Source organism: Hemicordylus capensis, chromosome 2 (assembly GCF_027244095.1).
Source record: "Hemicordylus capensis ecotype Gifberg chromosome 2, rHemCap1.1.pri, whole genome shotgun sequence".
Taxonomy (NCBI): Eukaryota; Metazoa; Chordata; class Lepidosauria; order Squamata; family Cordylidae; genus Hemicordylus; species Hemicordylus capensis.
This window is the reverse complement of record NC_069658.1, coordinates 410473509-410487446: the sequence shown is the minus strand read 5'-3', so window position 1 is coordinate 410487446 and position 13938 is coordinate 410473509. Positions and strand designations below refer to the sequence as shown.

Below are 13938 nucleotides of genomic sequence, written 5' to 3'. Positions count from 1 at the left end.
CACTGCAGCCATGGGCTAGGTCTAGTCCCCTCTGCTGCACAACGGAGAGAGAGCGAAGGCGTGAGTGAGCAGGTAGAGGTAACAGCTTGCGCTATCTATGGGGCAGTGGCATGGTGTTCCATACTGAAAGCAGGCAGCAGCTGATGCCTTCTCTGATTCTCTCTGGGCAGCTCCACAGCCCCCCCCTTCTCCCCTCCATGCTGCCCAGAGAGAGGGAGTGGGGCGAGGGATCTTAGGGTCTTCTTGCTCAGTTCTTCCTCTAGGAGGCACAGCCTTTACACACGTGCATACACACACGTACTGCCTGCCCAGAACAAGGCGAGTGACTGCAGGCAGTGGCAGCCATTCCTTGTGAACATCTCTGGCCCACTTCCACAAGTGAGCAGCAGCTGCCCTCTGAGTCTGAGGAGGTAACTGTGGTATTGTTGTGGGAGATCCATACATGAGCCTCTCAAACTGCCCAGGGGCTGCTGCACTTTAACAGCAGCTGATCAAGGCTCCTGAGGCCCTGGAGCTTTGGCAGCTGCTCCATGGTAACAATTCCTGATCTCAATTTTAGGAGTAAGTCCCACTGAATTCAATGAGACTCCTTGAAAACTCTTTTTAGGATTTCAGCCTTTAGGAGCCAAGCTTGGAGAACTCACCTCAGCCACAGGACACCCCTAGCTAGGCCCTTGTTCACGGCCTCTCCAAAAGCCTGTGTGGCTGCATATCCTGCCCATCCCATGGAGAATGCCCCCTCCCCCTTCAGTCTACAGACCGGTGCCCTAGCGCTCCTCTCTGGGCTGTCTCGCATATACACTAGCTCCACTTCCCCTGTTTTTCCCTTTCCTTGCTTTCCTCTTAAGCTTTTTTATTTAGCCACGGCCTCAGCAAACGCCACTCCCACTTGATTGATCATCAGGAGGATTGAGGGCCCTTTATCTCTGCCACCAGCCAGCTTGCTGCCGCAGCAGCATGAATTTACTATGGTGGTCTCTGGGTAAGAGTTCGGCTCATGACATGGCACGGATCAGTGCATGCATGAAGGGTATAATAGCGATGAAAGGGTCCCCCTCGTCCAGCCAAGATGGGGGGCTCCCCTACGTTGCAAGAGCAAAATGTGCGTCCTTCGTGAGGTCAGGCAAGGTAAACTGCAGGCTAAAGCAGGCAGGAATCCTCCTACGTGGGGAAGCCTCTTGGCTCTGACTTTCCCCCACATCCATCAGCACATCAGAGGTCCTCTCTTCTCTCTCACTCCACACGGCAGTCTCTGCAAGTCCATAATAAGAGCAGCTATAAGAAGACCCGCTAAATATATATTTGAAGACAACTCATCTGCTGCATGTCTTATGTGGACTTAGCAGCCGCGCCGCGCGGTTCCCTGTCTGCACCTGAGAGGAGGCGTGGGTTGCCCCTCACATTCATTTTCTTGCTTTTCTAGCCTCGGTGGGAATCCGATCCGCCAGAGCATCCCGCGACAGATGCTGCTTGGGCCGGCGCGCGGCAGCTAACTGCTCAACTCCACACCCGCGGCGAACCCACCAGGGCAACTTGATAGTGGGCTCCGTAGCAGCCCTGCAAGACACGCTGGTGATGGTGTTTCTGCTTCAACAGCACGATCCCCGTGCAGAGCGGCGAGGAGGACCCGAGTCGCAAACCGCACAGTGCAGTAGTTCGGGTAGTGGAGGAAGCGCCAACATGCCCGTCATTTCCGAGGACGTGTGCGGGTGCATCTGTGCGTTAGAGGAGCCGCCCTGCAGCTTATTAATAGGCCTCGAGGTTGATGGAAGATGCCCCAGTTTTTTCTTCAGCACAGATGCCCCTTTGTGCCCCCACATTTGAAGAATTCTGCCCTTGGGGTCACGCTTGTATGTACTCCCTGGACCCTGAGCCGGAAGACCCACCCGGCAAGCGCCTCCTAGCGGACGGTTCTAGTACAAATGCCTCGGGCACGAGCCTCTCTCGGCGGCGCGAGCGCGTTCCATTTCCCCAGGTTGAGGCTCGCTGCTGCTGCTGCGAGAGCCGATCCGGGCAGAACAGGTTTCTGCCAGTTTGGGTGTGTGCTGGCTGCTGCTGCTGTGTAAGTAAGTACTAGAGACTCGTAATCTCCCGGAAGCTGCGCTTTGCTTGTTGCAATGGGTAAGGCTGATGACTCATTGGGCAGTAGCGGTGGTTGCTTTGCGCGAGGCTAAACCCGCAGCATCTCTTCCTGCAAAGAGTGACCCGTCTTTTTCTCTCTCGTCAGCAGTTTGCAGGCTCTTACCTTGAACGTTCGGTTCGGGAAGCTTTCCGGAAGGACGGCCTACTCCTTCCCCCTCTCTTTTTCTTTCTAATGTGAGAATTTAGATTTTCCTTAAACTGCCGTTTCTTTTATGCCTGTGAAATAAAGGCCGTTTTATCTGCAGGGTTATCAGAAACATTTGCTATCATAGCGCATAAATGGTTCCTATGAGTTTCTTGACCGTCACATGTACGCTGTCGAGTTCTTTCCCACACTCAGCCCCCCTGAACTAGAACCCAGTTACATTAAGCACAAGAGGTTAAGCTATACAAACTGAGCTAATTTGGCACCGGTTAATTAACAAAGCATTTTCTGCCCATCCCCACTTTCATTGATGTGCAAGGGCAGCAAGAGAAACACACACACCCGCCCTTCGTTTTGTGTCTAGGGTCGAAAACTAACTACTGTTGCCAGGCAGCTTTTGTTTAAGGGACTTCCTCTTCAGTTCAGAACAAGAAGTATTCAGGGGACTGGTTTTCATGTGTATTTTTAAAATGCCTCATTAAAACTCTTCATAAAACAACAGGTTTCATTTTTAGGTGACCCCCCCACACACACACGAAATGAGAGAGATTTCTCACTATAGTGAGATTTCTGGCTCTTAAAGTGCCAGAGAAAACACTAGGAGGAACAAATGGCTTACTTCTGAGAACAGGTGGGATTATAGGACTGTAAGTCTGCAGAATGTAACCGGTATTTTTCTAATTGCCATTCTAGCTGCTCTTGATTTGAGCAGTTTAGATATGTTGGGAAGGCTGGGTGGTTAAGAGCTGACAAGCCCAAATGCAGGGACCCTGGAATTGGTTTTAAGGTGAGGGCTAAGACAGTCAGGCCATGATGAACCTCACCTACTTTTTAGTAGCTGCTCTGTGGTTAAACTTTGCTCCCAACTTGGCATAATAAGCATGGTTCTATAGTTGGCTGCTGGGTCCTAGAATGCAGGTTGTGCCTCTCCCTCTCTATCAATCAGCCTTAACTACAGCATTCTTTTTTTGCCTGAGCATATGGGTCAGGACACTCAGTACACCATTGGACAATGTTAGGAGGAGCTCTAACTTCCTGTGCCACCTTCCTTTCCGGGTTCCATGCCCAAATGTAAGCAAAAACAACAAGGCAGGTAATATAAAACTGCTGTTCTATCTGTGATTCACATTAGGGCAGTTTTAAAATCCATTGGCTTTGAATTTTGGTGCTTGAAAGGTAGGAGTTGCCATACTTTGTCAGATGGACACCACCCTTTATCCATCTAAGACTGGTAAATTTATTCTCTATTCTTCCTCCCACCCCAGGCTTACTTTATGTACATATTTGCTGGATTTCTACCCGGGCTTTCCACTCTAGAGTTCTCAAAGCAGTTTACAGTAAACATACAAAACATAAAAACACATATCCATAAAATCACAATAAAGCAATGCAGAACTAAAGTACCTCAGAGAGAAATGATGTACACAGGAGACAGCAACTGTCCGACAGAAGGCAAGCCATATGTTTGCCTAAAAAAAGAGCCGGGGTTTTGGTTTCTTGCCACCTAGTTGAGTCTTTTTGGAAAAGATTTAACTTGGCTGCAGAAAATGAAGAGAGACAGGGCAAAGTGTAGCTTATATTTCTTTGTGTGAGAAGGATGTGTGTGGATTTACCATTCATTAGATTTCACTGGAGCTAAAACAGTGAAACGTGTTCTTGCCAACTGCAATAGGATGAGCTTCTACCATTGGAGGATGAACATTTAGCACCCCCAGGTCCCATTAAAGTCAGGACACACACAATTGGAGTAACTAGGGGAATTGTATTGATAAATAATATTCAAAATCTGCAGTGAGGAATTTAACTAACCAGAGTGCAGGTACTCCACCCATGTGGGTTAGCCTCGTAAGGATGACCGCTCTACACCAGGGTGAAGGGCCAGGCGCCGATTCAGCCAGGCGCCAAGTCCTGACATCCTCTCATTGTGGGGCTTCCCTGCCGAGGGGAGGGCAGCCTGATCCACCCCAACCCAAGCCGCACAATTCTGAGCTGGTGAGCCAAGCCACCCTCCGAATAGGGGCCAGTCCCTACCCATTGAGCTGCAAAACCCTGAAGGGCTGTTCTTTGCCCCCCTCCCACCTTAAATGGTCCTCTGGCCCAACACCGTTACCAAAACAGCCTGTCACAAACCACACTCTCCTGCCAAGTGACCAAACAATCCTGCATCCGGCAGAACCCTTATAATAAAACTCAGTGAGAAGTAGGCAAAAATGGCTGCACCCGGTGCCAATCTGGTGCAACCAAAAAAAATTCCTACTGGGCCCCAAATGGTGACTGGATAACCCTTACTGAGCACAGTGCACATGGGTGGGTGCCTTGCCCAAGAGCAACTGACAGGGAAACAAGCAGGCTGACCACATATACGAGCCCATCCTCCGCTTGATTGGCTGGTTGTAATCATGTGAAGGGGGAGGCAAAATGGCAGCCCCCATGCCTGTCTATGGTGCAAGGAGCACAACCCTGGCCCTCACCCATTGTGGAATGTGGCGGCAGGGAATGCCATTTCCTGTGTTAAAACTTATTTTATTAAAATGTTTTTAATGTTGAGGGATCCTGTTAGTGCCAGAGATATCCTGTGAATCAATGGCCCATTGCCACTAAGTGACTGTGGGGTAGAGAGAGCAACTGATATTGTCCTGGACCATTCTTTTCTTATTTATTTATTTGATTTTGATTCTTAAAGCAACTAGGCCAACTTAAGTGTCTGCTTTATACAACTGTCTCACAAAAATCTCTATGCTTACACAAGAAACTTGCATTGCCTTTCTGGGCATCTACACATTTATTTATTTATTTCATTAATTTATATACCACCTGACTCCAAAGGCACTAGGCGGTTCACAAAAATAAACACAACAAACACAAAATAAGACAAACTCTTAAAACAATTTAAAACAAAGATTACTAAAAGCCTGGCTAAGGGCTCTTTTAAAGTCTGGTAAAGGTGCACAGAGAGTCGGTGACCGAGAGTCGGACACGACTGAACGGATATATATAGAGAAAGGTGTTAAACCATGAACGTCTATAGGGAGCGCATTCCATTGACCAGGAGCGACTACAGAGAAGGCCTGTTCCCAAGTCACCGCCAGACGAGCTGGTGGCATCCGGAGACGGACCTCTCTCAATGACCTTAATGTGTGGTGGGGATAATGCAGAAGAAGGTGCTTTCCTAGTAACTTGGTCCTAAGCCATTTAGGGCTTTTAAGGTAATGGTAAACTCCTCCTGTATTCTACCAAAAAACCCCACAGGGCTCTGTGGGCAACAGGAGTTGAAATCGACTTGACGGCACACTTTACCTTTACCAGCACTCTCTATTTTGCCAGGAAATCTATTGGCAGCCAATGCAGTTGTTTTAAGACAGGCATAATATGGTCTCTCCAAGATATCCCAGAAACCAATCTAGCTGCTGCATTTTGGATCAACTGAAGTTTCTGAACTATATACAAAGGAACTGTAGTATACTACAGTTCTGAGATCATTATCTTCAAGGAACGGACACAGCTGTCGTATCAACCGAAGTTGATAGAAGGCGCTCCTGGACTGTGTTCCCTCTTACAGGGATTCCCAGATGAGATGACTACAACTCCCGTACTCCTCAAGCAAAAGCATTGCAGCTGGGGATTCTGGGAGTTATAGTCAACAACATCCGGGAGTCCCTGTTAGAGGGAACACTGCTCCTGGCCATAGCCTCAACCTGAGAAACCAGACTGGGTCCAGAAACACTCCAAGCTACACACCTGATCCTTTAGCGGGAGTGCAACCCCATCCAGAACATGAGGATCTATCACGCCCTTCAGAAGCATGAGTACCATGAGTACCTCCTTGCTTGGATTCAGTTTCAATTTATTATCTCTCCATTATTGCCTGTAGGCAGGCATTTAGAGGCATTATGCCATTTCTTGATTGGAAAAATAGATTTAGGTGTAATCAACATATTGATAACACCTTGCTCCAAATCTCCTGATGATCTCACGCAGTGGTTTCACATAGATGTTAAACAGCATCAGAGATAGGATGGAGCCCTCAGGGACATTAAAGTTGCTCTGGAACTGATTCACATATAATAAACTACACCTGAATTACATCATGTGTTGTGTATGTTTTGCTTACAACATACATTTCAGCAGGGGCCTAATTCTTTCTTAGATGCTGCTACTTATGTATCATTAGTAGGCAACAACTACAATTTGCACATGTAGGTGTTATACATCAGTATTTGCCTTTCGTGCTTAGAAATGGGTTCCTAAGGAGTGCAAAATGTAGTCGATAAAGCAGCCCTAAGCTTGCTCTGAAAATGTGTTCTGCACGAACCTTTATCACAAATTATTTATGAGAATCTATAGTGTGTGTAGTACACAAAGAATCTATACAGTTCTGCCCCTCTCCCAATCTGTACAGTCCCCAGACAATAATTTAGCTAACCCATGTCTAGTGTGCATTTCTATAATTTACACTGGGGATGGGCAGAAGGTAAAAGTAGGCCTTAATTTCCTGCACCCTTGCTAACTGGCCAAACCTCAGCCTAACCTACTTCACAGGGTTGTTGTGAGGAGAAACTTAAGTATGTAGTACACTGCTCTGGGCTCCTTGGAGGAAATGGAGGAAATAAAATTTCCGTGGAGGAAATAAAATATAAAAAATATAAATAAATAAATAAATAACTGGACAAAGAAGCATCATTTAGAGTGGTGGCTCTCTTATATTTAGCAGGGAGAGAGCAACTGTCTTTGTTCAACACCAGCATTGTATTCCTCCCCATAGCTTTGCTGATGAAAAAACAATAATAAAACATTTTTTAACCTTTTCCCTCAGACCCCCATAGGATCCTATGGGGGTTTGAGGGGAAAGGTTAAAATTTGTTTAAAATTGCTCACTTGCCCATTTCTTTTGTGGGTTGGGTGGTAGCTAGCACCATCATGCCCTACGACACAACCCACTTTGGTGTCCCTAGGAGCTACCTATGGGGGTGGAAATGGGGTGTTTTGAGTTCCCCCATTGTTCCCTATGGCCGAAACACTTGAAATGTTTCAGGGTTTGTTCCATCGAAACAACCGTTTTGACCGCTGTTTCAATGAAACATTTCAGCCACCTGTGTTTTGTTTCAAGCTTGAAACAAAACACAAAATCCATTTTGTGCACATCCCTTCTTGGAACACTCGAAATGGCCCATTTTGAGTTGGAACGTTCTGAGCTCAGAACGTTCTCCACATCACATCACATCAACTGAGTAAGTCAGGTTGCATGAGAGCAAACAATTTTTTGAGACTTGCTGGAAAAGATGGATGCCTTTTGCACTTTATATGACAAACCACTTTAATCTTATTCATAAAAATCTGTTGCAGTATTGGGATAAACTGAGTTTATATGTGCATGCATTTTTTTAAAAAAAGAAACATAAACCAATAATGTACTCATTAAAAACCTCTAACAATGAAGCCAGAAGAATAAAAAGCAGCCACCCTCAACTCCACAAATTATCTGTTAAAAGTCCTGTTGAATACAAATGTTTTGACCTGGTGCCTGAAAGATCCTAATGTTTTGCCTCCCTAACTTGTTTGGAAGGGCATTTCACATATGGGGCATTACCACTGAAAAGGTCCTCTCCCTGGTCTCCCATGTGAGAAAAATTGCTGTTAGTGATCCATACAGCATGTTTAATGTTCCAGCTGCCAAGAGGCATAGACTTGTCCAGAGCCACCAAGTGAAACTGTAGCTGAGCAGGAATGTTGACTTCAGTTTGCGTTCCGGATTACCCCTCCCCCCCCAAAAAAAACAAAGTCAAAAGCTAATTTCAGGTGTTTATTCAGCTTCTGGAAAAAGAACACCTTTTGGCCAGATAAGTTATTTGCACTTCAAACAAAAAGTATGACTCAAAAAGTATGTGCATGTGCTGAATTTCTCATTTTGTTCTCTGAAGCATGTGTAATGGCATTGTTTCAAGACTGTGTTCTGGTTAGGTTTATTTTGTTTTATTGAACTCAGCACTCCTCTCCTTACACAAACACATGCAAAACCACCTTGGGATTGTTTTAATGAAAGGTGATATACAAATTTAACAATCAATCAATCAATAAAATGAACATGCACAGTTGTTTGAACATTCCCCTCCCCTTCCATTGCAATTTAAAATCTGGATTCTTGAGCCCTGGAGCATTAATCCTGCCTGTCTTGTGTTTGAGCTCTCTCTATATCCTATCATATTTGGCCTAATGTACTTGTGGACTATGGAAACTGGACACATTGCCCATGATGATCAAAAGCTGGTTGTAGTAAAACTAACTTCTGCATTGCCTAAGAACTACTGGAACCTTAAGGAATAGCCTAAAAAATCTGTAGCCTAAAGAAATTCCTCCTAATTGGCTAAAAGTAGACTATGTAAATTATGCACACAATGCAAATACTATTTTATTATTTAATCTAACAATCACATTTTATTAAATGGAGACTCCATTCAGAAACACATTTGAGAGGTTATATACTTTGTCTTAATTGAGAGAGGTCATATTAGAAGAACCGGATATTGGCAGGCAGTAGGTGGGAGTACAGAGGTTATGACTGCAGAGGACAAGAGCACTTTAATGGATGGTCTTTGGCCACATATAAAAATATGGCTTCCAAATATTAAGTAGTGCATGGGGTTGAGAGGTAACTTTTCAAAAGTTTGCCATTTTAATTACACATTAAAAATAAGCATATCATGTATCTCTCACAGTGAAGAACTTCTGAGAAATATGGCTTGACTTTCTGTTGTCCTTTGCTATCAGTAGTAAAGGATTAGATAAGTCTGAAACAGTTGCATGTCTTTGTAGACCTAATTTTAAGCATATCTGTAGGATATTGGTTGTCACAATAATGTTGTTTTCCAGTTATTATTTATATAATGCTGCCAATCTATGAGATACTTTTCAAAGTATCAGAGGTCATATCAGAGGTCAGGTCCATGTCCTGGGGAACTTAAATTCTAAAATTTGACAGAGAAGAGGCAACAGAAGAAGGGGAACAGAACAGAATGAGATGTGGCAGAAAGAGGGGTACATCTGCTGGAATTATGAATAAGACAGTATAATGGCAATGAAATACATATTCTCCAGAAGAACACAAGCTTTTTTCAAGACCTCTTTTTAATGAGCAAATAAAATAAAACGGAAACAGATGGTAAAATAGCAAATGTTTCGATGTTACACATCAGCTTCAGTGCTATGCAGTGGTAGCTGAAACATGCTCTCAAAACCCAATAACTCAACATCATTAGGTGAGTATGCATACTTAAGCATAGTACCAGTAAGCAATGGGGACAAAAGGGCTACTGGACAATTCAGGAGATCTTCTAATAATTTCACATAGTGAACGCCAGCTGGCTTTGGTTGGTAACTAACACCCCATGGTTTCATCGAGAGGCTCTCTCTCTCTCTCTCTCTCTCTCTCTCTCTCTCTCTCTCTCTCACAATATCTTTTTATTATTTTTCCAACAAGATAACAGAAATAGGAAAGGAAAAAGAAGAAAGATAAAAGTAACTTTACAGTTAAGATCTCTTGGACATCTCATAATTACATACATCAATCAGAGGTTCAGCAGCCCTCTGTTCTCCACCTTCCAAAAAGACACACTCAGAAAACCACCTTTGCCAAGAATTGTAAAAATTAACAACAGAGATAACGCTTTAATTGGCCATCTATTCTAGAAAGAAAAAACAAATCTTGGATGAGGGTGTTGACCCTGTGCTAAATTGTAAATTATGAAAGGTTCCCAAATAGAAATAAATGTTTCATCTAAAGTATTCCGTAAGTAAGCAGTAACCTTAGCCATAGAGGCATATTCCCATAGCTTTAATAACCACTCATCTACAGTTGGGATTATTTGTTGTCTCAATTTAGCAGCATATGAGATCCTGGCTGCAGTAGTCATATATGTAGACAGCTCCATATACTTGGTAGGAATATAGGATTTAGTTATATTTAACAAAAAGAAAAAACCCTCTGGAGAATAAGGGAAATTTATGTTTAAAATTTCTTGCATCTTACAGTGAATTTTTTCCAGAATTCTTGCGCTTTGTTACATGTCCACCACATATGATAAAATGTCCCCGCATGGCTCTTACACTTCCAACAATCTCCAGAGTAATTACTATCCATCTTTGCAATCATCATGGGAGTAATATACCAGCAAAAATACATTTTATATCAATTTTCCCTTAAGGTGCTATTTGCTGTAAATTTGATGTTTACCTTCCATTGATATTCCCATTGCTGCATATCAATTGTCCTGTTTAAATTTTGCATCCACTTAATCATACAGTCTTTTACCTGTTCTGTTTCTGAATCATATTTCAATAGCAACTTATATATCAATCCCAGTAACTGATCGGTATTTTTAGTAATCAGTACTTCAAATTCTGTTAAGTCTCTAAGTTTGCCACCTTGTCTTTGTATTTGTTTCTGCATTATAGTAATAATTTGTAGATATTGAAACCATGAGGGCTCATTGGACCATTCCGAAGCAAGAGTCTGGATGGGCTTCATTTTTGTTTTTCCTGTAGTTAAACTTTGCAAGTTGTATGCCTTCTCTCTCCAGTGGGCAAAATTTCTAGAATTTCCTTCTCCATGAAAAAATATGTTTAAGATAGATGCCAAAGGCAATAGCTCCAGACTTATCTTGTTCTTATATTTGTCCCAAACATGTAATAAACTACTTCTAATTGTATGAGATTTTATGTCATGATCTTTCTTTTTTATATTAGTCCATAAATACTTATGTAGCCCTTCTGGAAGGTCAGACTCTTCCATAGCCATCATCAAACCATATGGTTCTCTAATCCAGTCCAAAATCCATGTCGAGCAACTGGCATGATGATATAATTTCAAATTAGGAACAGTCAGTCCTCCCCATTCTTTTACATCTTGCATGACCCTGAACTTAATTCTTGGTTTTTTATTGGCCCAGATAGAATTTATATACCTCTGCCACGTATTCAATGTCTTATCCTCAATTTTAATAGGGATCAGGAAGAGGCTTTCTCAAAGTGATGGCTTTTTATTGAGCAAAACTCTCTGTTCAGAATTGCATATAAAGGTTATTTTTTTATTCATCCTCGATTCTTTCTGCTTGCTACCACACAAACTATATTGAACAAATTCCTTGGCTAGTTGGGGTTTAAATTTGTTTATTCCCTGGTTCTTCTCTGCTTCTAAAGCTCCCACTTTAATAGGAGTATCTTCTTTCTCTAGGGGCATCTATACTGCACAGAACACTTGAGTGAAATTGCTTTATTTTGAAACCAATGGCCAGTCAACATTTAGGCTTCATTCAGTGTGAGTCCTCCACTGCGTTTCATTCAGAACAGAACTTATTTGCTTAGTTCTTAGTTCATTGAAGGTGTGCTTGCAAATACGGATTTGTAAAAATGTCAGAATAACATTTACCTTACTGGACTTGACAGATGCCTTTGTGTCAATGGAGCTAGACTCGTTTTTGGCCTGTGTCCCTACCTGGAGAAACTGGATCTGCCGACAGTAATTCATTTCTTTATTATGTCTGGTTGGATTATTGTAATGTGCTCTGCTTTCGAAAGGCATTTGGAAGTTGATTCAGAATGTAACTCCCAGACTGTTGTTTGGTATGAGCAATTCTGATCGTATCACCTCAGTACTGTTTGAGTTGCACAGGCGACCAGCTTTGCTTCAGTCCAAAGTTCTGGTCTTATCCTGGGCCACAAAGGGTCTCAAAGGTTATCTCATAGAGTTGCTCCTTCCTTATGAGCTTGCTCAAGCACCCCATATAGCTACAGAGGTCCTGTGGACTGTATGTTCTGCTGCCTGAAGTTCAGTAGGTTGGGGATGTGTGACAGGATTTTTTCATGCCCTCCCCAGGGAGGCTGGTAGGGCAATGTCTCTGCTCACATTTTGGCAAGCAACTGAAACATGGCTTTCTAAGAAAGGGTTTGGTGTGGATTAACTTGATTTGTTGCTGCTGTCAATAATCCATCACTCCCCTCCTACCTGCTGAGCAATTTCCCTCTCTCTACCCAGGAACTCTGCTGCGGAGAGGAGTGTGGATACATGACACACTCCTCCTCCTCCTGCCTCCTCCTAACAACCTCAATGCCCGAAGCAAGGCATAAGAGCTTGGAAGCAAGGCATAAGAGCTTGGAACGATGGGGAAAGACTGTATTACGACTCTGTGATATTTTCAACATATCTTTTCATATGATCATGCACTAAAGTGCATTGCTGTGGAAATTCCTCAAACAGGATTCATAATAGCAAGTCACATTCCTGGAGTGTGCAACTTTTTTTTAGGGAAGTCAGTTCTAAAACTACCAACTTTTCTTCAAATAATTATCTGCATTGAATACTTCCTCCTCCTCCTCCTCCTCCTCCTCCTCCTCATGCAAACTAAAGATCAAATCAGACATAGAAGCTATTCACACACATGTGCAAAACTGGACTAAGGAAGCCTAGCCCAGGTTTACACATACACTTGTACCGCCAGGATTGGGCTGATCCCGGTGGTACCATGGCGGCCAACACACCTACAGAGCCTCCTTCTAAAATGAGGCTAAGAGAGCAAGCACTCTCCTAACCCCATTTTTTCAATGTCTGGCTGACTGCGGGGCTCCCGGTCAGCACTGAAGAGGGGAGGGGGTATTATGGAGGCCCCCCCACATTGCATTATGGGAGCCCCAGTGGGGGATAGGGGACGATTTGATCTAGCACCCTGACCCTCGGAGCAACTGGCAGTGGGCAGGTGATCTGCCCAGGGAAGGACCTGATTGTCTACGGGGAGGTAAACTTTTTGAGGCTTCTTCCCTACTAACCTCTTGCCCTTTCTCAATGGTTGTGAGAAAGGGATCATAGGGTTCAGAGATATGTGATTGGATTGCCCCTTATTCCCCCGCCCCCCCAAGAAAAACAGCTGTAGTGGGAGCTAAATTGGAGTGGGCCTGTAGTCCTGGAAGGGTTAATCACCTCTCCCTGCTCCATTTCCCCAATTCTAATTGCCCAATAAGTTTTTTCCTGTGGGATAAATACCTTCTGGGTGAAAATTTAGATCAGGAAAGTGGTGCTAGGGAAAGTATTCTAATCTCTGCCCTGCAAAATGCTGCAGCCTTGATCCTCTTTGGCCTCCTGCAGCTGCTTTTATCTTTTGAAAAACTGTAGGAGATCCAGTCGTGGATCAGGGGCTGCCCAAGACAGTTTGCTGCCTGAAGCAGAAGACAGTATGACTTCTGTTCCCAGCTGAAGGTGGGGGCTCAGAATTCTCAGGCTATGTTGCCGAGGTAGCAGCAGCAATACCTCAACACTCTCAGATTGTCCCACCAAACCAGGTGGGGACATAGCTAGCTCACATAAGCAAGGGAAGAGGGAAAAGAAGAGGCACACACTGGTGGGAGGAAATGATCAGCATGCCCCAGTGGGGTGAGGAAAGACAGTGGCAGCAGGGAAACCTGTGGGGTGGTGCTCATGGTGGCAGGGGGGGGGGCTGTGCTTGCCACCCCCTGCACCCCTTTTCATGCTCACTGTTGAGGTGCCCTGCCTCATGAAAGGGCTGTTCGTGTCATGGATCTCCCAGCATCACATCTGGTTTGGACATCCTCAGATATGTAAAGAAGCAACCAGGTTCTTTGATTGATAAATGTGGCAGATGTTTAAA

The 13938-nt window shown here is 44.0% G+C and overlaps 1 protein-coding gene across 35 annotated transcripts in view; it reads left to right on the top strand.

Moving 5' to 3' along the window:
* ARSG (arylsulfatase G) overlaps window positions 1–13938 on the top strand; it is a 196321-nt gene that overhangs the window by 31590 nt on the left and 150793 nt on the right. For 12 of the 35 annotated variants that reach the window (XR_008314763.1, XR_008314762.1, XR_008314764.1 and 9 more), the window contains exon 2: window positions 1424–2066. The exons of 14 other annotated variants lie outside the window; for them this stretch is intronic. The gene's annotated coding sequence lies outside the window, so the exon portion shown is untranslated. Of the gene's footprint in view, window positions 1–1423; window positions 2067–13575; window positions 13704–13757; window positions 13905–13938 lie in introns of those variants that run through there. 9 more of the 35 variants (XM_053288951.1, XM_053288925.1, XM_053288936.1 and 6 more) reach the window with 8 other exon arrangements.